Source organism: Haliaeetus leucocephalus, unplaced genomic scaffold (assembly GCF_000737465.1).
Source record: "Haliaeetus leucocephalus isolate CR32 unplaced genomic scaffold, Haliaeetus_leucocephalus-4.0 Scaffold848, whole genome shotgun sequence".
Lineage (NCBI taxonomy): Eukaryota > Metazoa > Chordata > Aves > Accipitriformes > Accipitridae > Haliaeetus > Haliaeetus leucocephalus.
The window spans coordinates 9,794,931-9,821,438 of record NW_010973284.1 but is presented as its reverse complement, the minus strand read 5'-3'; the positions used below and the strand labels follow the sequence as shown (position 1 = coordinate 9,821,438).

General features: G+C 40.9%; 1 protein-coding gene across 6 annotated transcripts in view; it reads left to right on the top strand.

The window, feature by feature from the left end:
- The window catches only part of ST3GAL3 (ST3 beta-galactoside alpha-2,3-sialyltransferase 3), a 192,736-nt gene that overhangs the window by 14,241 nt on the left and 151,987 nt on the right, over positions 1-26,508 (top strand). The gene's annotated exons all lie outside the window — the stretch shown is intronic.

Sequence of the window (26,508 nt, the reverse complement as noted above, 5' to 3'; positions counted from 1 at the left end):
GAAAGTAGATTTATTCTGGTAAAGCAGGGTTAAATTTGGAATTAGGCTTGAGAAATACTTGGAATTAGTCTGTGGTTGATGGTGGTCTCTGTTTCTTATATCATTGTTTTGAAACTCAGAAAAGCTTAATAATACTCTGTCTTCTGGCTCAGGTTGATTCTGAGAAGTAAATTAAGGCTAGTTTGGAGTGACCAATCAGTCAATCCCTTCCTGATTTGCTTTTGTAGCAAATTAAGAAGGTAGCGTTCTTCTGGAGCAGAATCTCTGTCTCTCTCTTTATTCTGGTGTTAAAAACCGAATCCTTTTCACTTCTCTCTCACCTGTGTTTATATTAATATATTTTTTTCTGGGTCCATTTAGCCATTATCATTGCAGGCTTAGTAGTAAAAAGAGCTCTTCTACTCTACCTTACAAAAGGTAACTGCAGTATACTCTCACATTTGTGTGCACACGCGTGTAACGTGTAAAAAGTGGGAAAAAAACAGTTTTCATCTTGTATTATGTGTCCAAATATAGAAATCTAATGGAAAATACACCTACATTTATTAGTCTTAATGTGCCCCTTACTATCCAACTCTTTCTGGTTTAAAATATCTTTCAAGAATTTTCAGTGTTTTTAAGAAGAGAGCAAGACTTCGCAAAGTTATAGGATAACACCAGCTGGAAGGAACGTCAGGAGGTCTCTAGCCCAACCTCCTGGTCAAAGCAGTGTCAGTTATTAGGTGAGACCAGGTCTTTATCCAGTCAGGTTTTGAAAACCTCCAAGAACGGAGACTGCACAACCTCTCTGTACAACCTTTTCCAATGCTTCACTGTCTTCATGGTGAACAGACTTTTCTTCACATTCAGTCCAAACCTCTCTTGTTTCAACTAATGCCCACTGCCTCTCATTGTCCCACCATGCCACACTTCAGGAACCAGGCTCTGTTTTCTTGATAATCTACCTGCAGGTGCTGGAGGGCTTCCCTTTTGTGTCCCCAAAGCTTTGTCTTCTGCAGGCTAAGGAGGCCTCATTGCCTCAGTCTCTCCTCATAGGTCTTGTGTTAGTGCCCTGGTATTTGATCATCTGCACAATCCCTTGTTTGTTTGTAGCCCTCCCTAGAGACCAGGCACGATGCATTAAGACAGAGGGCTCATTGTCATTTGGAGGGGTTTGTGGTTTTGTTTGTGGTTTTTTTTTTCCCTGAACTTTTAAAATGTTTCATGTCAGTTAAATCGTTGCATATACTTTCTGGTATTTCACCTTCTGTTTCAAACACCTCCTTATTGTGTGTTTGTTGCATTGGAGGTGCATGGTACCTGTGTGGGAGCTTGCTGAAGAAATGCCAGATCAGTGAAGGGGCACTTGACATTGAATGTACGATATTGAATGTGTTGAATATACAATAGTGATATAGATAATGCTGTTGCTACCACAAAGGCCTTTTGCTTCTCAAGAGGCTCAGTCCAAAAGCAGTCACTGTTAAGGGAGTATAGAACAGAGGGATAAGTAGAAAAACAGACTTCAGGCAACAGACACCTTCTCTAGGCAACCTGTTCCATGGTGCTCTAGCAGAGAAATTTTTCCTAATGTCTGGTCTGAACCTCCTGATCTGTAACTTGTAGCCATTGACACTTCCTTCCCCTGAAGGACTCACAGGATGGTGTAGGCATTGAGTATGTTTTCCGTATGCCTGCTTCTTTTTTTTCTGTAAATGTAATGTAGATAGAAAGGGAAGTCCTGAAGGCAGCGTGAGAAGTGGGGTATTCCAAGATAATCAGAGCTCTGTCTTGAAATTCCAGAGCTCAACAGATGAGAAAGTCTGTGAGGAAAAGCAGTGGCTGTTTGTGCAATACTACTAATTTACGCTCTGAGTACTTGACACGCAGCTATTTAGTAAGCTCAGAATAACAAAGAACTATTTGGAAGAGGGTGGCTGTTACAGACTGCTGTGTAATCAGATGTCAAGGACTGGTGTGAAGATGATGGTTGCAAGGGCGGCCATGCATGTGGTAATTGGTTCCCTCTGGAGAACACAGTGCTGTTGAAAATAGCTGGATTGGGTGCGAACACTGCTGCATTTGAACTACTGCTGCTGCTGCCAGCTATTAATGATAGGCATGTCTGGGTTGTGACTAAAAATGTGGAGTTATTTGGAGTGTTGAACACAGGTTTGATCTTCACTGAAGTGACGACAAATTTGGGTTTGCAACTAGTTCCAAGGGGAGTTGGGTGACTGCAATGTGTTGCATCCAAAGGAGTAGTGCCCTTAATGTCTCCCTTGTGTACTTGTGTTTGTTTTTTCTAATCCTTTTGAGCATTTGTATTGCTTATTCTGTCATGTTTCAACTTTCTGGACTTATTTCTTCAACTCCTTGTAGTTCTGCAGTTTCTGGTATAGTGCAGATGGTATTTTCCAAACTATTTTTGAGGTAGTTTATTTTTCTTAGTCAGGCATCTACACTTAGCCATTTAAATCTCTTCCGTGAATTGCTTCATTGATTCAAACCTCTCTGTGGTATAGGAACATTTGAGATACTCCCTTAGTTGTGCAATAAGATGCGTGCTGGTGGTGACCATAGTCCAGTACATTGCCAATTAATCTACCTTTTGAGTCCTTTTAGCCATTGCACGCAATTGTCTGTTCTTCTGTCTGCAGTAACTACACCAACAGTGGTGGTTGTCTCTTTTTCATAGCAGTTCCACTTGTTGTCTTTCAAAGGTGAGATTTCCAAAGCATGCAAGGTAATAACCAATGACAAATACCATAATATCTTTTCTTTCAGTAAGGTTGAGAAGTGAGTATATTCTTCTTCTAAGCTATTTTCTCTTAAAATAACTTTTGTCAGTTCCTCACAGCATGTGCCAGTGTAGACTTCATAAAACGTTTTAATTAAAAACCATTATTTGTGGTATTTCCTTTGTCCATGTCCAGTGGGAGCTATTGGGATGAATGTTTCCAGAAGGCTTCATTTTTCACCGATGGCTGAGTGGTTCCCTTCCTACATCCTGTAGAGTGTGAAGCCTCTTCTCTGGAATGTCTGTCTGGTCCCATAAAATGTTTGGGGAAAATGCGGTTATATGCTATCACGAGGGGTATAAATCCCCTGCAATTGCATATTGGATGCTGTACTCTCAGACAGGATTATAAACATATATATTAGAAGTTTCATCTTGAAGATAGGAGCAAATTCAAGTTAATTTTTAATTTGTCTTTTCCCCCATGTTGTTTCCCCATCAAGGCAAATGGTTTTGGCTTCTGTTAAAGGATAGGCTTGAAAGTGTCTCAACTTTCTAGATGAATGCTGGGCAATTGTACTGAGGAAGAAGTTACGTTGCTGTGATTGTAACCATCTTGGGACTTGGGCTGTACTGAAAAATAACGTGTCTTCTGCTATAAGGCAGAAACCTCTTTATTGCTATCCTGATGTTAAAAATGGGTGAAACTTAATTTTAATTTTTTTTTTTAAAAGCACTAACAGCAGAAAGATGTGAGAATAGCAGTCTGAACAGTCAATCTGTAGGTAAGGAAGGGACAGTGTTAAGTTCCAAAATATGTATTTAAGTTTTAAAACCCCCTACTATTTATTTCTAACTGCTAAATTTTACTTATTTTTGTATTTGTTATGTATCTCAGTGCCATTATCTTGCATTTTGGTACTCCTGACACCGTTTTTTAGCCCGGCTACCTCACTGGCATTAAAAACCAAACTGGCAGTTTCCTGTTGTATAATTGTTCAGTTACTTTCTAAGATACTTGAGTAAATATTTAATTTGTAAGCTGATTTTCCTGTGGTTTTTTAGTGTAGATTAATGCACTTCATTTCTAGTACTGTTCATTTTCTTGATTATCTGATCTTAAATATTGCTATTTATTTTAGAAGCTGTATTTTTTAACAATAGCCACTCAAAATGTTTTCCTTCATAGGAAATTGTAGAAAATAGCCTTGGAAAGAACTGCAGGAGGTCTTTTTCCGGGCCTTTAGAAACAATATTTTTAACATCACTTCATGCCAACATATGTCAGAAGTACTTTTTAAAATCTAATGATGGAAACTTGGACAATCTATCCCAGTGCTTAATTATTCTTCCCTGTAGAGAGATTTTTTTCCTGATGTCTACTCTAAATCACTTTGGCCACAATGAAGTCAATTGCAAGCTTTCAGACCCTCACCTTCCCCCCCCCCCCACCCTATGTTTATGTATTTCAGGTTAGTTGATAGGCTTCTTTCAGTCTTATTTTCTTCAGATTTGGGATTTTTAATCTTTCTAGTGGAGAAAATTTTTTGGAATCTGATCATTCTTACTTCTAAAGACACTACAACACTACTCCAGAATATATTTCTTTGGAGGCTCTATCTGTATGAGTGGAGTAGAAAAATGTGGCTTGCAGTTATGTTCTAATTCATGCTTTTCAGTGCAAAGACATTGGGGTTTCAGTATCACGATGCTGATTCAGATCAGCTTGCCATTCACTATCACTCATTATAACACCATTATGTCCACTTGGAAGTACTGTGTTCCCTTGCCAAGATTCAAATATTTGTATACCTGCTATATACTTGGATGTCTTGTTGCTGTTGCTCTGGAACATATAAAAATGTCATTCTGAGTCTGCCCTGATGGAAAGACATGAAACCATCTTTGAAGCTTAAAAGTTGTGTCCTTTGGTCAAAGGCAATTGACTGCTGTCTCCCATCTCTTCAGAAGAAGACACTGAACTGGGTGGAAGTGTCTTGTTGGCAATATCATTATGGACAACATGTTTCGTTGGGTTTCTTTCAGTTTCAAGCTCTGTAGATGTTTTCTGTCACGTGTATCCCTGCCCCGATATGCTTTCTAGATCAAGCAGTATAGGGTTCTTTTCTAATGCAAGTCGTACAACTTTTTTTCTTCTCTTCTCTGTACTGAAGGATTTATATTTTCTATTTTTATGTTTTTCTCAAGACAGGTAGTGTGTAGTTCTGGATTATACTTCAGTGTATTCTTTCACAGTTCAATTTTGGGACAGCAATCTTAGCCACATAATCTAGTTAGAGCATTCCTTACTCTTATGTCTGTCTTCCTTGCTGCTTGTTCATACAGGCATTCTGTGATGAATACGCCTGTGCTTCAAATCAAGCTTAGGAGCATTTTTTGCCCTATAGTGCTCATATAGTCTGTGCTTATCTTCCCTCCCCTTGCTTGCCATGTGATGTGAGTAGAACAGTACGTACACCCAGTTCCTGAATTTCTCTGCTGGTAAAAATCATCAGCTAGACACTGTGAGGGCGGTGTTTCCTGAAGTTCGTGGCTTGTGCTGAAGCTTCACAGTGACCCTCTGTGAACCAGTCTGGAAACTTCATCCCAAGGAGAAGCTAAGGGACTGCCTGCCTGACCTCCCCGTTTCTGCTCTTGCTGTGCTGTATCTGCAATGTAATGGTCCTTCTTCCAGCATAGGGATGGTGGGTGGTCATAGGATATCAGAATTAGAGGAGTCTGCCTGTGTTGTTACCCCTGGGGCCATTTGCAGATGGGATGTAGCCTTCCAGTTGCTTTTTGAAGAACCTTCTGATAGAATATTTGGATTTCTTTATGATGTATGGCAGTTGGATGATGCACTGATTTTAAAATCTAAAAGCTGCTTTGCGCTTTACAGAAGTGATCCAGAAAATATTACTGTGCTGTTGACTGGCTCTGGTCTTCCTTAGAGGATAGTCTTCAATTTTTTAAAAATTTTTTGAATATTTAAAATTATTTTTAAGGCTAAACTATCTGTCATTTTCCAATCACAGAAAAAGGTCTTTTTTTTTCTTCTGGGGAAAGAAACAGATGAACATCATAACCAACCCAATACCTGACTGTAGTGGGAAGAAACCAACAAACTTGGAACATCTTTACAGGAAGCTAGCTAGTTCATGAATAAAGCTTGGTAGGTGTTCTTGATGCATCGAGTGTTCCTGAGGGTCAGGGCTGGGCTTCATCTTATGCTATGCTGCTTTGTAACAGTAGAGGGTACTGTTGGTGTAAGATACAAAGTGAGGTTTTTTTTTCATATGGAGCTTGGATTTTTTTTTTTTTCCTCTTAATATTTTGGTCATTTGAAACTGTTGACATGTTATTATGCAGTCATCTTTGGGTTGCCGCCTCATGTTCGTCCCACCCATTTATGGATTTACTAAGTAGTTTTGTGGACAACCCCCTAATTAAGTATGAATGTTTTCTTGTTATTGTTTCTGTAAAAAAAAAAAAAAGTGCTTCAAAGATGTGTCTTCTGATACATCTTTTTTTCCTTCAGTGTTGTGGAAAGACTGTTCCTTCTTTGTTCTAGGGACAGCTTTCCAGAGAGTTTTTCTTCTGGAGATAAAGTGTGAAAAAGAACAGTAATGGTTTGGGGACAAAGTTGCAATTATTCCATCTCTTTTGTTGGACAGCCTTACAACAATCTCTCCTCTGTTTTAGTTACTGTATTCTTACATAGTCTCTGGCTGCTATTCACCAGAGTTGTGTTTTATTTGAATGTTGACAGGTGTGCTGCTTTTAAGGAATGTTAGTGTTTTGCCAGGGATCATTTCAGTTCTGTAGAAAGGACCTGAGCTTTCCAAATCTAAGTTTCTGAGGGTATAGTTACGTGGTATGTTGATTTTGGTGGCAAATCTCCTGTAACTGCGTAGTAGCATTTTTAAGGAGTATTTTTGGTGGTTTTTGTCCCATACTTTTTCAGTGATCCGGTTTATGACCTCCTCCCACCCTGTGAGCAGTTGTCTTGGCACAGCTGTGCTGGGGGAGTTGCAGTGGTGTGCTGGGACACACAGGGTGTGAAAATTTCCTTAATTTTGCTTTGCTGCCGAAGTACTGTGTAAGTACACCTTCAGGTTGGTGTTAATTTGGGGTTGGAATTGGTAATCCTGATGGGAGTGAGACACTTTCAGTTTGGTCACTGCAGTATTCTAAGTACTAAGTACTTTGCGAGTAAAGTTTTCTGCCTGGCAAACTGATTTAAGCCATAACATCAGAAAAGACCCCTCATAGGTACAAGATACAGTAGATACAATAGCAAAGTTATTGAAGCCCCAAGTTCTTCAGCTGCTGCGTCTACGTTTCATTATGGTTTGTCCACATGGATAATTTTACTGGTACTACAGTGTGATTTCATTGGGAGAAGACCTTATGTAGACAAGCTTGAAAGAAATTTATTCATAGGCCCCCGATAACTGTTTCCCCAATCTGCCTTCATTCTTCTGCATGTTTCTAGGATGGTAGGGTAGCTTTTAGTGATGGAGTCAGTTTGGAGCAGAAAACAGAAGAGAGATGTCTGGTAGGGGTTGAGCTAAGGTGGAGGGGAGTGTATAGAAGGGTGTTGGTGTGCTTTTGGGCTTTGGCTACAGGAAACATGGCTAGCAGTGGTTGTAAATGTGTTTTGAAACCACTTATATTCATTTGAGCTTCAGCCCTAACCTTTGTTTCTACTGCTTACATTGAGCCAGCTTTTTCTGTTCCACTGCATGGCAAACAATGCTAGCCTATTCTAAAACAGCAGAAGACCAAAAGGGAAAGGCATTTTGCCAGTGTGACCTTTCAACCAGGGGAGTCCTTGTGATGGCTCAGAGGAAGAGACATGGGGGAATGGGTTCAGGGGCTGTTTGGGGCTGTGTTATGAAGCCTTGCCTTCTGTGGCACCGCTGTTTAAATTTTCACTAGCAGAATGTGCGGCATTAATAATCCATCTGCTTGAAATCTTCTGATGGGTGAAATTTGATGGGGGAAGTTGTCAGTGCAGGACACTTCAGTCACGCTGGGTATATTGAACAACTGCAGAGAAAGTGCCTGGATCCTGCGAGCCAGCTTGGATAATGTCTGGCCAGAACACTCCAGTTTGCACGCTGTTGTATTTAAGTGGCTGCTCTTCTTGTGAGAGCCAGTAGTAAAGAACAGTTTATTATGGGTAATAGTCATGACCTCAACAGGATTATTCTTGGATTTTCACTCCTGGACTCAAATATTAGCCATAAGAATACATTTCATTATCCTGGGAAGGAAATTCTTTGTAAGTGAACCCTAACCTTATAGTTATTAGATTTATCCCGTGCTCAACTCAGGATAAATTCAGTTCTCGCTTTGAAATGCGTTAAGACATTTTGCCTGGCATAGCAATACCGGCAGACTGGAATGTTTGTCTTTTTTGCAGCTGACTCCTCTGCATTTAATTCGTTCTGAATCAGTCTAACATGAGGGGAAGTTCTTGCACTAAAACCCTGAGAGCAATGCTGATTTAGAGCAAAGGTGTTTCACAGAATCACAAAACAGTTGAGACTAGAAGGCACCTCTCGAGATCTTATTCATCCTCATAGTACAATTGTTTTTTTTTCTTATGTTTAAATAGAATTTCCTGCTTTTCAGTTTGTTCCTATTGCCTCTTGTCCTTTCCCTAGGCACCTCTGAGAAGAGTCGATCTCTGCCTTCTTTATTCCTTTCCATCAGGTTATATTACTAAGATCCTTCTGAGCCTTCTCAGCTCAAGGCTAAACAATCCCAGCTCGCTCAGCCTCTCATGGCAGATGCTCCAATCCTTTAATCATCTTAGTTTGCTGGACTTGCTCCAACATGTCTCTCTTGTAGCAGGGAGCCCAGCACTGGACCCAGCCCTCCAGCAGTGCCTCCCCAGTGCTGAGCAGAGATGAAGAATCCCCTCCATCGCCCTGATGGCAGCCCTCTGCCTAATGCAGCCCGGGATGCTGTTGGCCACCTTTGCTGCGAGGGCATATTGCTGACACAGTTCAGTTGCTCTACCAGGACTCCCAAGTCCTTCTCTGCAAAGCTGTTTTCCAGTAGTTTGGCACCCAGCCTGTACGGCATAAAGTTATTCCTTCCCAGGAGCAGGACTTTGCATTTCCCTTTGCTGAACTTCATGAGATCTGTCTGCCCATTTCTCCAGGCCTTTCCCATATATTTTGTCAGCAGAAGGCCCACATTTTCCCTAGTCTTCCTTTTGCTGCTAAATTACCTGTAGAAGCACTTCTTGTGGCCTTTCATCTTCCTCACCACTTTCAAGTCCAGGCAGGCTTTGACCTTCCTAAGCCTGTTTTTGCATGCTAGGACAGTGTCTTTATATTCATTCTAGCTCACCTGACCCTGCTCCCACCTCTTGTATGCTTTCTTTTTATGTTTAAGTTTTGTTACAAGCTCCTTGTTCATCCATGCAGGTCTCCTGGTGCCTTTGCTTAATTTCCTGCATGTTGGGCTGGATGATTCTTGACCTTGGAGGAGGTTATCTTTCAAAATCAACCAACTCTCCTGCACCTGTCTTCTCTCTAGGCCCATACCCTATAGGTTTCTCTGAAGCAGGTCCCTGAAAAGGCTAAATTCTGCTCTCCTGAAGCCTGGACTTATGATCCTGCAATTTGCCTTGGTTGTGACTTAAGACTTGGTTCTGTGACTTCCCTGGCTTAAGCATCAGTAGTCCTAATACCTCAGCCTGCATTTGTGGTGAGCTGGCTAGGTTGTGTGTTTTAATCTGAACTAGAGATTTTTGTATCTGAAAGTCATACATACCTTGAGTGAACCAGACAGGCCAGGTCTGGATAAGTGCTAAATGTTCCTGTAGAAGGCTATACTTTCTTTTGGTGTGTTCTTAACTTACATTTACTGATACATCTGTTCCTTATGTGTGTCAGTCTTATGTACCAATGCTGGTTCTGATGCCATTAGTCTCTCTGATTCTGATTGCTGGACACAGATTTATCTTAGAAAAACTTCCATCTAGTAGATGTCATTAAAATGACTCCCTTGCTAGACCCATTTCCATCCCCTTATGTGTGCCTGGAAATGGGCCTTAAATTTGCACAGTCTAGCCATGCCCTGGATTGTTCTGAGATCATGGTGTAACCCAAAGTATTTCTTCATGGTAAAGCTATCCTATCCTGTATGAATCCACGAAAGAAAAACTGGCCTAGAGGAGCTGACTGCACAGCTAGCCTAGGAATTATATAGACTGTTCTGTTTCTTACAGCTCCAAAATCTGTTCAATATCCACATGGTCATTAATAAGTATCATGTAGCCTTAGGTATGGCCAAGGTATGATGGGATTCTGGCAAGTGATCCAGCTGCCTTTTCAGGAGTGGTTTTCTCAGTGGAGTTTGTCCGGTACCTTTCTTCAAGTTCTGCATCTTCTCCCCACACCTGGTTACCTGTAAGCAGTAGCTGTACCAGCTGATGTTTAAGGGGACTGGATACACCACTCTTAAACGCTGTACCCCAGACAGAACTGCAGAATAACATCCTAGTTAGTATCCAGTGTTCCTGGTCAGCACAGATGGTGAAGTGCTGGCAAAAATACTGGCAAAGTGATTTGAGAGGGCTCTGCTTGCTGTTAGTCACTACCACCAAATTAGCTTAATTAAAACCAGCTGTGGGAAAGTGGTCTGCTGCAACTGATAAATCTCATTTCCTTCTCTCAAGTGTCTGTGGGCCTGGAGCTGGTGATAACTGCCTGCTTGGATGCAGTGAGGATCTTAAGGTGGTTGCAGTTCTCTTCCATATGTGCAATTTTGAAGTTGGCCCTAAATCCTGCTTTTGGCTCACATTTCTCCATATGGAGTCCTTGGCCTTGAGGTGCTGGGGTTAGTGTATCACATTGAATAGCATCTATTATGGTTAGTGCTGCCATTAGTTGATTTGGTTTGGGAGAATTAGTGGGCATGTTTGTTTTAGTATGGTTTAGAAAGAATGTCAAGGTTATCCAGCCTGAGAAAGATGCTTTTTTATTAGAGTTTAAAAACCTCACGAAACCAAAAGAACCCCTTCCCCCATGACCAAACCCTGACTTTAAGAACCAACAGCTTAAGATATTTAGAAACATAGAGTTTGTTTTCTCTGAATGATCAGCAGTCCTTTGTGTTTTGTGAACAGGTGTCTCAGGCTTCTGCAATATTCTTTTTTCTTAGAATGCCCTACTTGTTGCTGTCTCCCTTGACTTAATCCTCTCCTCTCTTTCCCTATCATCTGTTCAGTTGTGCAGGCAATTTCACAGTCAAACTTATGGCCAAGAAGTTGCCTACATTGATGGCTTGTCAGAAACCAAGAAGAGGCCATTTTCTATTTCTGAATTGATCCCAGACCTGCCAACATCAAGCTGTTGGGTTTTTTTGCCAGTCAAATGAAGTTGTGTTAGATGAGGCAGCTGTTTTAGAATAAGGTTAATAAAATGACTGTTGCCTTTTACAAGGAGTTCTGCTAGTGGAGTAATCCAGAAATGGTGAAACTCTAAAATTTGTGAATCCCAGTGAGCCTGTGAAATCCTGGCTGGGAGCATGCTTCAGCAGGTGCTGAAATGCTAATAAGGAATGGGGTCTGTTGTGGAGTGCTGTGGAAGGTTTGTCTTTCTGAGATTACAGTGGGTTTTATTTGTGGAAATAGAATTAATTTAAGAATGGGAGTTGCTCTTGGCAGCTCTCAAATTTCTGAAGTTCCAGCTTTTGATGAAATAGCGTTGGCAGTTTCACATGATCTTCATCAAAACCATTTGATGTTTCAGTGATGCTGGTACTGCTGGATTACTATTCTTAAGCAAGCTGTTCCATTGTCTTGATATTTTGATTAAAGTAGTCCATTTATCTGGGTTGGTTTTTGCTTTCTGGTTTTGGGGTAGTTTGGTTTGGTTTGGTTTTTTTTTTTCCCTGAGGGCCTGCCAGTCCACTGAAAGTTTATGTGACCACTCAAAAGAGCAAAGCTAATATGGGCGTTTCAGAGGCATAACTGAACAACATAGATCATTGTACATTGCATTGTGGCACATCTGAGAAAAATGTGTGTGAATGTGTGTGACCAAACAAGAGGAGTCATATCAATAATTACCTTTCTACTGAACTTGTAAAATTTTAGTTTCTTCCCTTCAATATTGTTCCAGCATATAATAATAATGTTATCTATTAAGTTTGCTTGTTGCAAACATGCAGGAAACTTTGTGGCTTTCCCAAATAGGATCACCTAAGATTTTCAGATGCAGTATAGCAGATGAGCCTGGTCACACTGCTCATCTGCCTGCAGTTCTCTGGTAATTTACTGCCTATTTCAGTTTTGCACATGAACTTTGTATCACTGTAAGCTTCATTTCTGACAGACAAGGATCTTTTAAATACAATTTGTTCTGGTAGCTGGAGGTGAGACTAGCCTCTTTAAGTCCTTTCCTGCCAGGCGGGAGTGGCAGCTTGGTTGTGCTTTTAGCCACTGCTGACTTGGAAACTGCACTGTGAGTTATTTTTTTAAAGAAAGCTTGCTTGCTTTGTGAAACAATTTGGTTAGGTGCTTAGCAGTTTGATTCCATTGATCCTAGACTGGAACCAATGTTTCTTGGTATTTAACCTTCTGGGTGCCTTGAAGTTTGTTTTCTCACTGGCTTGGTTCTCTGCCAAGTGCTAATTTAAAGGGATTCATTGTATTTTTATTATGTGGTGTGATAGGAGGAACACTTTTTCTTTAGATCGTCTCCAGCTATATTTGTCCAGGGGCTGGGTGGTGTGATGATCAACTTCCACTTCTGCTGCTGCTATTTGAATATGTTTTTCATTGTCCTGCAATTCCTACACATGCAAACGAGGCACTACTGACAGTATTTAGTCCATCTCTGAATTATTTTTCTTATGTTTTAATGAACCTTTTTTTTTTTTTTAAAAATCAAACACTTCTGTAAAACAAAATAATAGGAAATGAGAATCTGTATATGCACTGTTCAAAATTACTGTGGTTTTGTGTTTTTGTTTTGGGGGCTTTTTGTTTTGGTTTTTTTTTTTTTTTTCTCTGAGTATAGGAGCTTTCATAGTCTGGGAACAGAATAGCACTTGTTCTTGGCATCCTTCTAGGATGCACAGATGACTTCTGGGACATCTTTATTTCAGCTTTGCATGTGTCAATGTTTGTTTGGTTTAGGACAATGGAAGACTTGCGTAGATGTAATGCCTTTTGTAGACCGGTTGGTGTGGCTGGAAGATGAAGACAAGCTGAAGGCATAAAAGCTGTTCTTCAAGATATTTGGCTTTGAAAACATATGCTTGGTATCTGTCTGTATATATCTACTACCTATAAAATCACGTACTGTGTAGGACCTCTTAAATCCAAACTTCAGTGCACGTTTTGGAATCTTAATGAGTTTTAGGATTTGATGGGCCAGAAATGTCTTCAGATTTGGAATCAGTTATGGCGATGCCATTAAAAAAACAAACAAAAAACCCTCAAACTTCCCCCTAGCCCCAGACTGCAAAAAAAAAAAAAAAAGAGTGAAAAATGTATCCAACAGACTTTCTGTTTGGTATCACCTTTCGTGTTAATAAATGGTCTGGGTCTTTGTAACGCAAAAGAAAGTAGAATATTGCCATTTTCTAGAGAAGATGCCTATAAAGCACTTGTTTTCAGAAGGTGTTTTATGCTCATACACTTTTCTTGAATCTTACTCCTTCCTGTCATTTGTTTGTGTTCCGGGCAGACACAGAAGAAGAGATGAGAAGTGTCACTATAAAGCTGTACATATTAACTTGTTGGCAGTTATTCTGGTGGCAGCTGGGCCAGATGTTGTGTGCTTTAAGGTTTTGGGAGGCTTCTGACCACTGGCTTAATATCATAAGTAGTAGATAATTTTCAAACAAACTCAAGAATGTGAGTTTCCTGATGGAAGTATTTATATTTCTTCTTTTGAGGAAGGGAGAGGCTTCTGAGAGCTAGCTCGGAAAAGCCAACACACAGAAAAAGTTTTTTCCATACCAGGGAGAGGGAGGAAAAAAAAAAAAAAAGGTTGAATGGCTGCAGTAGGCATAATACCAAGACCAGGCTGTTAAAGTAGTTCTTGTCCTAACTGCCATTAACTGCATGTAGGTATCTTTATTTATGTAAAACAAAGATAATGTGTAGCAGCCTTCCAGAGCTCTCTGACAGTTGTGTGAGTATATGTAAGTTTAAGACACTGTCACTAATACAGTTCCTAGACTGTGCTTTGTTAAGGTTAAAAGCCCATGTCCATATTTAATAAAAATACCAGAAAAGTAAAGCTATTTATTTCTTATTATGAATGCTTTGTATTTTATAATATCTAAGGTAACAACATATGTTTGCACTATGAAATTACAGAATTCATTTTCCTTGTGCCAGTGCTGTACACTTATGGGATCAAGAAATTTTAGCTTATTTGTCTTTAGTTTGAAACTGAACTTTTTAAAGGACAAATTTAAGGGTATTTTGCTTTCTTTGTAGTTTCAAGCTGCAAGTATGTAATAAAGATTGATAATGTTAGAAAGTTTTGAGGGGTTTTTGATATGGAAATTGCTTGGTATTCCAAAAGTTATGTGAAAATTACATGCGTGAGCACTAACCAAGAAAACTGAAGTGAGTATACTCCTTACATTTTTCTAATTATTGAAATAAATATTATTAAGTTAAAAATACTTTAGGAAATACTTTCTTTAAGAACAATTTGCAGCTTTTGAAGTGTGATTGAAATCAACCAGAGAGCATTGGCCAATTAATTTTTGTTTACATCTGTTTTGCATCAACAAAATATTATATTGAGTCTAGCCCTTAGTTTGCAAATGATGTATTAGAGTATTTTCAAGGGTTTATGTCTAAATGAGTGTTGTTAGGTGCTTTACTTAAAAATACTTTAAAAAAAAATAATTTTTTTTTAGTTGTGATCTGTAACCTTCCTGTCTAGTATTCTTGTTTGAACTAAATAATGGCTATACTAATGATTATTAGACACATTCCACACAATAATGAAATTTACTGTTGATTCAGTAGTTTTCTGTCTTAAGTCATGTCAGTGGTTAAATTGGTCTATCCTCTAAATATTTCTAATAGTTAGATCCAACAGTCATACACAGGTAAGTCTAAATACAATTTCCCCTGTGCCCCCTGATATATCCAGTGTACAAGTTTGCCATTAATTTTAATTATAAAGACAGCTGCAGTGTTGTTTTGTTACTGAGATTATCTAGGAAACGCTAGTAGTGACCCTTTTAAAATATATGTTTTAAAGAATTAATAATTTTGAAGTATTAGCTGGAGATATACATTGAGAAGAATATACATATTCTGAACCTAAAGCAAATGTCTTACATTTGAGTGCACAAATAATGTATTTCTTGATGAAAAGAGTGAATCTTTTATTCAGAAACAATATATGGGTTTACTTCATATTGCTTTGATTAAAGACTGGTACTACCATTGATGCTCAAGAAAATGTTCTTGAATTGAGCTGGTACTATCTTACTGACCCACATCTTTGCATTTGTTCCTGTGTAATTCTGCAACTGCCAATATCCATTTTCTGTCTTGCCACATGGATTGTAAGTTTAGAAGAGAGAAGTTTTACTGTTTTGTAATTTATTGCATGTTCCACTGTGGAATTTGGATATATGACCGACTTAGTGCTACAATAATAATTGAAACCAAAATATGAGACTTGGCTTAGGAGGACACGAGCCCCTTAAAATACTGAGAATCTGTTTGGGATTAATTAAAGGATTTCTCTCTGTCAAGAGAAAAACTTCTTGGATACTGGCTTTATTGGTACAGTTTGGTCTGTTTGGTTTTGTGACTTGATGGTAGATCTGTACCTTCTCTACAATTGTGATCCTCAAACCAATATATTTTCACTGAACTTCTGCAGCACCTTGACCTCCCCTTCTCCTTTGTATTTGGAGACTGTTTTTCCATCTCTTCTGGAAAAAGCAACCTAAGAGGCCAGTGCTGTTGGCCTTCCCCTGGAATAGGGAGAGGATGGACACCAAAGGGCTACGCTTTACTGGATGCTCGGAGTGAAGCACTGTGTCCTTGTGCCCAGAGTTTTGTCAATCATGGCACTGTGAAGTTATGTAGTAGATCCAAATAAATACTGATCTTATGAGCAACACATACCAGCCCTTCCTGCTACCAAACGGTTATTTGGGCGCTGCTGAAGACAACAGTAATGTAATATCCTTCTGAAGCATTTGCCAGCTGGCGCAGGACACTACGTCTTTTCATTCAGTTCATTCACTGCAGAATAAAGAAAATTGGCATGCTCAGAACATTTTAAAAATACATCTGTTCAGAACATGAGTGTTGTTTCTTGCTTAGTTAATTTGCCACTTCATTACGAATGTCCTGATGGAAAAGGAGCAATGCGCACAACAGCAAGTGTAGAAGTTGGTTAGGTTCCATGAAATTAATAAAAATTCATTAAAGAAATATTACTACATCTTTCAAGTTCTGTATTGCTAATAGAGTTGTCATTTCAATTAAATGACAGGAAATTGAGAGCTGATAGCGAAGGGTGAAGGGGTCCAGGAGGGATGGACATTCTTTAAGAAGGAAATCTTAATGGCTCAGGATCAGGCTATTCCCATGTGCTGCAAGACGAACCGCTGAGGAGGACGACCGGCCTGGCTAACAGGGAGCTTTTGCTACGAGTCAAGAAAAAAAGGAGAGTTTATCATCTCTGGAAGAAAGGGCAGGCAACTCAGGAGGAGTAGAGGGCTCTTGTTAGGTCATGCAGAGAGGAAATTAGAATGGCAAAAGCTTAGCTAGAACTCAATCTGCCCACTATTGTAAGAGACAATAAAACATGTTTTTACAAATATGTTAACAGTAAAAAGCAAGCCAAGGAGAATATCTATCCTTTAATGGATACAGAAGGGAACATTGCCACCAGGGATGAGGAAAAGGCCGAGGTACTCAATGCCTTCTTTGCCTCAGTCTTTAATAGAGAGACCAGTTATCCTCAGGGTACTCTGCCCCCTGAGCTGGAAGGCGAGGATGAAGAGCAGAATATACCCCTCTTAATCCAGGAGGAAATAGTTAGTGACCTACTATGCCACCTGGATACTCACAAATCTATGGGACCAGACGGGATCCATCCAAGAATACTGAGGGAACTGGCAGAGGTGCTTGCCAAGACACTCTCCATCATCTGTCAGTGATCCTGGTCAACAGGGGAGGTCCCAGAGGACTGGAGGCTTGCCAGTGTGACTCCCATTTACAAGAAGGGTCGGAGGGAGGATCCGGGGAACTACAGGCCTGTCAGCTTGACCTCGGTACTGGGGAAGATTATGGAACAGTTCATCTTGAGAGCACTCATGTGGCAAGTCCAGGACAAATAGGGGATGAGGCCAGCCAGCATGGGTTTACAAAAGGCAGGTCCTGCTTGACCAACCTGATCTCCTTCTGTGACCAGGTGACCCGCCTAGTGGATGAGGGAAAGGCTGTGGGTGTTGTCTATGTTGACTTCAGCAAGACCTTTGACACTGTCTCTCATGGCATACTCCTTGAGAAGCTGGTGTCTCATGGCTTGGACAAGTGTACTCTTCACTGGTTGAAAAACTGGCTGGATGGACGAGCCCAGAGGATTGTGGTGAATGGGGTGAAATCCAGTTGGTGGCAGGTCACAAGTGGTGTTCCCCAGGGCTCGGTGTTGGGCCCGGTTCTGTTTAATCTCTTTATCGATGATTTGGATGAGGGGATCGAGTGCACTCTCAGCAAGTTTACAGGCGACACCAAGTTGGGAGGCAGGGTCGATCTGCTCGAGGGTAGGGAGGCTCTACAGAGGGATCTGGACAGGCTGGATCGATGGACTGAGGCCAATTGTATGAGGTTCAACAAGGCCAAGTGCCGGGTCCTGCACTTGGGTCACAGCAACCCCATGCAGCGCTACAGGCTTGGGGAAGAGTGGCTGGAAAGCTGCCCGGCAGAAAAGGACCTGGGGGTGCTGGTCAACAGCCGGCTGAATATGAGCCAGCAGTGTGCCGCGGTGGCCAAGAAGGCCAAGGGCATCCTGGCCTGTATCAGAAATAGTGTGGCCAGCAGGAGCAGGGAGGTGGTTGTTCCCCTGTACTCGGCACTGGTGAGGCTGCACCTCGAGTCCTGTGTTCAGTTTTGGGCCCCTCACTACAGGAAAGACACTGAGGTGCTGGAGTGTGTCCAGAGAAGGGCAGCCACGTTGGTGAGGGGCCTGGAGCACAAGTCTTATGAGGAGCGGGTGAGGGAACTGGGGCTGTTTAGTCTAGAGAAGAGGAGTCTGAGGGGAGACCTTATCGCTCTCTACAGCTACGTGAAGGGGGGTTGTAGTGAGGTGGGTGCTGGTCTCTTCTGCCAGGTGGCTGGAGACAGGATGAGAGGAAATGGCCTCAAGTTGCAGCAAGGGAGGTTTAGGTTGGATATTAGGAAAAATTTCTTTACTGAAAGGGTTGTCAGGTATTGGAACAGGCTGCCCAGGGAGGTGGTTGAGTCACCATCCCTGGAGGTATTCAAAAAGCACGTAGACAAGGCACTTCAAGACATGGTTTAGTGGGCATGGTTGACACTTGGACTCGATCTTAAAGGTCTTTTCCAACCTAAGTGATTCTATGATTCTAATAACTTTGCTGTGTACAATGTAATCAGTAGATCTTGATGCCACGTAAAATTGAGACATGATAATATTTCACTATATCCGTTCCTAGCTCTCAAGCCTTTTTTCCAAGGGTCTTTGGAAAAAAGCAGATTGTTTATTTTTACAGATGAGAAACGCTTAATTTAAGCAAAGGACTTGTTCAGGGTTGCACAGGTTATAGCAAGATTACCCATATTGGCTGTGTTCTAGTTTGGCCATGAGTTTGCGGAGATGAGCTCTGAACCAGCTGTGTCTGCGCTCCCCAGGGCAGAGCTTGTGTGTGAGCCTCATCGCTCTGTGTCAAGTTTCTCGGTGTGGAAACTGGCTGGCTGGAGGCTGAAGCAGAAAAGGGACCTGATGTCCGGGCAGAGTGGATGGATGGCCAAGGAATTTGGGTTCAACTCTAACCTTGGCTCTGAAGTCGTCTGTCAAGAAAAGGGTGTGCTGTTGTGGCCGGTTGAACCTGGTTGACCGCCAGGTGCCCACCAAAGCTGTTCTATCGCTTTCCCCTCCTCCTTCTGGACAGGGGAGAGAAAATATAACAAAGGGCTCATGGTCGAGATAAGGACAGGAGAGATCACTCACCAATTACTGTCACGGGCAAAACAGACTCAGCTTGGGGAAAATGAACTCAATTTATTACAAATCAACCAGATTAGGGCAATGAGAAATAAACCCAAATCTCAGAACACCTTTCCTCCACCCCTCCCTTCTTCTCGGGCACAACTTCACTCCTGGATTCTCTACCTACCACCCCCAGCGGTGCAGGGGGACAGGGAACAGGGTTTACGGTCAGTTCATCGCATATTGTTTCTGCTGCCTCATCCTCCTCAGGGGCAGGACTCATCACACTCTTCCCCTGCTCCAGCGTGGGTCCCTCATGGGGTAACAAGTCCTGCCAGAAAACCTGCTCTGTGGGCTCCTCCAGCGCGGGCTTCCCACAGGGTCACAGCCTCCTTCAGGCATCCACCTGCTCCGGCGTGGGGTCCTCCACGAGCTGCAGGTGGATATCTGCTCCACCATGGACTTCCATGGACTGCAGGGGGACAGCCTGCCTCACCAGGGTCTTCCCCACGGGCTGCAGGTGAATCTCTGCTCTGGTGCCTGGAGCATCTCCTCCCCCTCCTTCCTCACTGACCTGGGGGTCTGCAGGGTTGTTTCTCTTACATGTTCTCACTCTCTCTCCAGCTGCTGTTTCTGTCTCTGTCCTGCAACTTTTTTTCCTTCTTAAAAATGTTATCCCAGAGGCGTTACCACTATCGCTGATTGGCTCAGCCTTGGCTGGCGGCGGGTCCATCTTAGAGCCGGCTGGTATTGGCTCTGTCGGACACAGGGGAAGCTTCCAGCAGCTTCTTACAGAAGCCACCCCTGTAACCCCCCCGCTCCCAAAACCTTGCCACACAAAGCCAATACAGAAATGGAGAGAAAACTGCTTGGCCTACTTTAGTACTGTATACTCAAAAAGTTAGTACTGTATAAATGAGGGTAGTATTTAAAGAGATGCTGGCTAGAGCAACAATGCAGAAACTCATCAACTTTGTACAATGCATAAGTGAATTAACATTTAGATCAGAATGAACTTTTTTCCATTCTTATGATATTTTACAATGATATACATTCTCACATGAGGATGAATCTTCCCCCACAGGTACATTTATATGAAACGAGCACCAGCCTGTTCCCCCATCTCTGTACTGATACAAATATAGCCAGGTGGCACACAGGACAGGTATTCAAATCTAGTGCAACAGAAACACTGTAGTGCAGCCTTGTTTTAAGACCATTTATTAAAGTACAAAATCCAGAGCATATTGGAAGTGTTCTTTACAATCAGATGTTTCCCGTTGCTGAAGATGTGTCCTGTTGCTGAATGACTTTTCCCTTCCCATAAAGGGAATAAGTTTGAACTTTGAACCTGGGTTTCCTGTCAGTTGCAGACAGCACTGAACTGAAACTCTTCATATGGTTTGCTTGCCAAAACTTGCAGTCCCTGTTATTTACTGCTGTTAGCTTGCACATCTGTGATTAGGAAGTATGCCTGTGCTGTGTGCGTTGTCTTTATATATGCCTCATCTTAGATATTGAAAATGTTAGAATAAAGCTGCTCAAACAATACACTTGAGATTGTAATTTCTTGTGGCATCTAAGCATGGGAACACTAGTGATTGTTTTTCACAGAGTATGTATGCAGGGGTTGAGATTACTAGTAGGAGTGTCTTCCATATGTTTCCTTTGACCTTCACTGATGCTGTGTGAAGTGGTGCATGTAGGAGATGTCATAATTAGTGCCTTGAGTTTTGAATAAAGAATTTGAGTAACTCAGAGATCCTTGAGGCTGTGGTGCAGAAGATGTCCTTGTGACCAGTGCTCTTAACACAGAGTCATCTCACACTCAGAAAAAGGTAGAGAAGTAGGAAAATGAATTGTACTATAGAAGGAAGAGCTTAGTAAAGCAGAATAAACCGAGCAGTGGGTGGAAACACAACATTAATGCAAAAGTAGGATACTTAATAAATTAGTAGGACGGTATTTGTCATTAGACTGAATAAATTATTTAGCCCTTCCCTAAATCTGTCTTCAGCAAGTAAAACAAAGCATTAGGAAGTGAAGGGTGCCCTGTCAACTAATTTATAAGTGCGGGCAGTTGTTCTTGTGTTTCACCAAATCTGAGGAAGGATGTTGATGCTTTAGGTATCTAAGCGAGATCTCTGTGAAATAGGACTGAAATTATTTAGTTCTCTTCAATTCCTTGGATATAAGAATCATCCAGAATGTTGCATAGTTGTAGTAAAAGTGGGGTTTTTTCCAAATATTTTTTCTTTGGGGCAGGGGATGTTCTGAGACAGATCTTGCCAAATGAATCCCGACAGTAGTGTGTTTTCTGAAAGTGGCACTGCTTTTGTGAGCTTCATTTTCTGACTAGATGAAACGTAAGGATAGTTTTTGTTATTATTGGCCTTTTCATCACTAAGTTATGAAGAGTTTTGCACATTAGGTGTTCCTTCTCTGTTATATGTCATGTTATAGAATATTGATCTCAAACAGGAAATAAATTTTGATGGCTATTGGGATGTTTGATGCTATCCTTTTCAGTACTCAGCTGGAAAAGGGAGACAGCTGAATCACAGACCCTTTTCTTCATGGATGGCCTTCTAATTCTGTGGTAAAAAAGCAGCACCTAAAATCTTCCTGTTCATTCTGACTCTGAATCACAATTATATTCTTTAATGTTGTTACTGCAGTTGCTGTCCCCAGTCCAGGTGATGGAACTCTGCAGGATATCTGGTCTCCGATCAAGCTCCGGAGGTGGAAATTATATTGAATGTTATTGAATATAGGTTGCAGTTCTGCAGGAGTCCATCGGAGTATCTGGAGATCAGGGGTATGGAATGAGAAACTTAACAGTGATCATGCATATAAGAAAGCAATACAGACCTCAGAGCTTGAGTCTTTGCATGGGGATGTGCCAAATTACAGCCTTATGTTGCAATGTATTATTGTATTCCCTGTTTGGCTTGGTCTGTGGAGCGCATTACTGTAATGGTATATGGTATCAAGGCTGTGTTAAGCCTTTATTATTAAACGCTTATAACTCCTGTGGGACTGATGCTTTGTGGTTTCTCAGGAAACTTCCAAAGCAGCACACAATCATTTATTTTTTTTTAACCGATTTTATTTTTTAAAATTTTTTTTTCCTGGGGAAGTTGGTTTATTGCTAAAGTCTGGTTTGGGGTTTTTTGGTTGGGTTTTTTTTTGGTGTTTTGTTGTTGTTTTTTTGGTTGTGGTTTTTTTTTTTTTAAAGGCTAAGAGAAGTTATTGGTTCAGCTGCTTTGGTTTCCAGTAGGATGAGACAAATATCTATAAATCTTTGCAGGGAGAATCTGTAAAAAGCAAAAAAAGTTAGTGGCTTCTTAGAGGGACTTACTGTAAAAGTCTTAACTGAAATTCTGAAACAGCATATAATAAACATACATGTTATATAGTTCTTGATTAAATGTGGATTATATTTGCTGTTCTCATTCTGTGTTGCCACTGCTTATTTTCAGTTTGTATATTGCATTTTCATCGATGATGAAATCAAAGCAAGGGCAGTAGTTGCATTGGAAGTTGGTCCATGTATTTGCTCTTACATGATTTCAGGAACTTGACATAATTGGGCTTTAAGAGCTGTTTCCACACATCTCTTGTGTGCAGTACCCATGCATGATATTAAATGTTTATCCTATGGTGTCCATCTCTCTCTCTTGGCAGTATGAAACTTTAGATGTTTTCCAACATGGCCTTGTTTCTCTCTGTCTCTTAAAAATCTGCAGTTTGTTGGTCAGGATCATTGCTCCTTTATGAAGACACAAATCTTCATTTATTTTTCTGTTCAGAGACTAGAATAGTGGAAAAGATACGGTAATCTGTAAGGAACAGCAGTTAAATAGTTACCGCTTGTCCAGAGATGCATAGACCTAAGGTGCACAATATATGCAGCAAGATGAGTAATTTAATTTACCTGTGTTGGGGACAGGGGAGTGTGGCGCAGAGTTATCCAGGCCCTGAGAAAGCTCACGGTTAACAAAACAAACAGCAGGATTTGCAGGAGACCTAAGATGGGGGACACTAGAGTGGAAAGGGGTATGTGCATGTGAAGAGATAAGGGGTTACCGACACTTGAAGTGCATCCCTTGCCTTGAAATACAATCAATCCTCACACCTGGGTGGCTTATCTAGACTGTGGTTTAAGTGCAGCAACGAATGTAGCCACCTCAGATTTGCAGGATTTTTGCTTCAGGACATGACTGTGCAAATCCAGTTGTGTTCCTTCAAAGGCAAGTTCAGCTCTACATCTAGTATGGAGCATTGTTGGAACAGAGTTTAAATTTTTCCCAGAGCAGGATTGAGCATCTCTGCACAGTCTGTCTTGTAGTTCCTGGTTCCTGAACCAAATGGGATCCTTGTGTTTGTTCCATTGCGGTGAGCTCTCCTGGAAGAGGGGTCTCATATGGCACTCTTCTACTCTCCAAAAGGGCTGTGATGGAGCACATTCAGGTAGCCCTGTACAGCACTGTTTTTTGGGGGATGATGGAGCAGATTCATGTGTTGGTCCAATTTTTGATGCTTTATCTGGATGGTGGGTGGGTGGGGGAAATGACCCAGAGCGTTGGTCCCAATGCAGCTTTGACCCAAAGTTGACACCAAGTGACCCAAAGCAGCTTTGCAGTCTGGCTAGTGAGATCTCAGCCATTGTTATTCCTGGCACTGAGTGCTTTCTGAATAACTTGAGTGTTTCTGCTGTCTTTGCCTCTTCTGATGGGTTGGATCAGATCCAGAATTGCATTTGGATTTTGCTGTATCTTGGGTTTTTTTTTTTCTTTTCTTTTTTTAAACTGCTGTAGCCACTGAAAAAATGATTGTAGCTAACATGAAAACAGATGTAAAAGGCTGGCATTGTGGTGTGTGCAGCCTTAAGCTGTGCGTATTGGCAAGTTATCTGGTGTCAGATTTCATGATTTGGGCATAAAGGCTGCTCTTCAGTTAAGAAGGTAGTAGAAAAAAACATTTAAGCTATTTTATGGAAGTAGGTAGCTGAAAGGTTCAGGACTGCTACTTCAGACATAAACACTTGTTGGCACCTAAAGCAAGGGTGCATGTAACTGGGTATGTTTTACATTGTGTCTTATTAAGTTTTGAAAGACAGAGCCTTTGAAGATTGCCTTTGAAAGATAGAGTGGACTCAGGGGCTTGGGGGGGTTCGAAGGCACTGGGCACAGACTGAACAGCCACTTTGTCTCTGGAAAAAACAGTCTAGAAAGCCGGGAGGATTTTGAACTGAGTGACAACTGAAGAGATTTGAAGCTAGAAGCAAAGAAACTTTTCTTCTTATGTTCGTGGAAGCAGGACTTAGTGTATTTGCAAATAAATCTGGCTTGCCTCAAAGAAATGCTTATCTCCATCAACTTCAGACAAAAATAACCTGTAGCTCTGAATTTGGCTGAATGTGAATAGCTGATTGGGTAGAAGAAAGGTGACGTGATTATCTTCTCAGCCTTTTCAAGTTTATAGCTTCTTCCCTTTTGAAGTGTTTAATGCCGGAAATAAACACAGTGTCTTAATAAAGATCCATGGTTTGTGAAATTACTTGTGGGGGCGGATGAGCAGTTCACTGTAATACAGGTTATTCACAGTGAATTTGATGTTGAAACTGTGAAACTAATAGTCACATGGAGGACTGGATTGGAAAAGGGAGCTCACATGCTTACTCTGCTTGTAATTTTTTTTTGTTTATAGGAGGAAGATAATGTTCTCAGTTAAGGGAATGAAACGTTACACTATTTTTGTGGGCTGCAATAATGGTATTTGGTGCTTGCAATGCTTTTCAGCTGTTCTTAGATAAGTGCTAATATTTCATGTGCAGTGTTTGAATGCAAAATATATTGCAGGAAAATGAACAACATTTAAATTTGGCATTAACTACAAAGCAATACTTTATGTTGATAAAAATCTCAACAATTTTTTAAAAGTAGAGCCCCACAGAGATATTTCAGAATTAATTGATGGCAGATGAATTTAACACAGTTAAAATGAATTAAAGCCCTTGCTATTTAGAATAATATAAAGATGTCTGAATTTTATTCCCAAAAGAGGAAATACAGTTGTTAAGTCCAGATGGATTTTTATTTTTATTGGAATAAGTTTTGAGACTAGTAATAACCTTTCTCCCCCCTCCATGTTACTACCATAGTGTTGGATCTGGGACAGCACAGACCTGCTTTTTAAAAATTGTTTTAAATCCAGTTAAATGAACAGTTTTATTGTGTTTATTTTGAAAATTAGCACTTTCTTATTGAATTTATAAGAATTGGAAAATAAGCACGAGGATGATACACAGTATAGAAAAGCCAAGGGCTCAGTCCCATGTAAAGTTATTGTCAGCTGAAATGTGGTAACTGTCAATGTCTGTGACTGTAGCCTGCCCAAATGTAAGGTGATGCAGTGGGAGCTTAACCTCTTTTCAGCACGCTAAAACTGATTGTACTTTGGCTTTTTACCTTGTGCTAAGGGCTTGCACCAAGGTAGCTGCTGTGGTGCTGCAAAGGGTGTCTGATCAGCTGATCACATCTGAGATCCAAGTTAGAAAGAGAGACTTTAAGGGATTCAGTCTTTTCCTTTAGCTGAAAATGAAAGGCAGTTCTGCTATTGCTGTCAGTTTAAAGCTGCTCATTCCATAAAAATATTAATCCTATCAAGGTGGTTTGTTCTTTGCTGTGTTTTACCCATTGACAAATTGTCTTTAAGTTCTGGGCCCAATTCTGCTCCACTGGTGGTGGAGTAGAATTCAGTAGAGTTTCTCCTTCAGTTGGGATTGGTATCAAAATGGATAGCAAACCAGGAGGCTTACTTCCAAAATAAGTGTTGGTTTGTTTCAAGTAAGAATAAAGCTGGAAAAAAACCCCACCATTGAGTCTGGTACCATATTGCAGCTCCACTTGGAACAGAATATCAAATTATTACTGATAAATTTTGCAAACAGGTTCTAGGCTGGGAGAGTGGTATATGAAGAAAATTAATGACTAATAAAGGGGTCTGGATCATGGGGTGAGCTAAGTGCAAGTAGGCAGTAAGGGTTTCTACGTGGCCAAATGTCAAGTTGCACATATAAAAACTAGGAACTGTGAACCATAATTGAAGCAAAGTGTGCCCCATCATATGAAACAGTGACTAAAAGTATTGGGCGTTAACTGGTTAACTGGTGAGCAAGAGTTGTCATTGTGATCATGGATAAAAGCGCTATTGTGATCCCCAGATGGCAAAATAAAAGGGTATTAAGTAGAGAGGTTATATTTTCTTGATACATGGCACATATGCTGCAAAGGTGAAGGATATTGATAAATTGAAATGCACTTAGCTGGGGAGCCACTAGTGTGAGTAAAAATGTGGAAAACATAGTGAGAACTTCAAGGAGCACAAAATACTGGGCTTAGCAAACAGTGTCAGGGAAGAGCTGATTGTAACAGGCGAGTCCCTTAAGTGGGGATAAAATATTGATAATACATTTGATAAGGAAAAGCTCTCCAGTCTAGCAGTCAAAAGCATCTTATGATTCAGTTTTGGAAAGGTCAACCAAGCTTACTGGGAATAAAATGAAATTATTTTCAATAAATTGTAGCT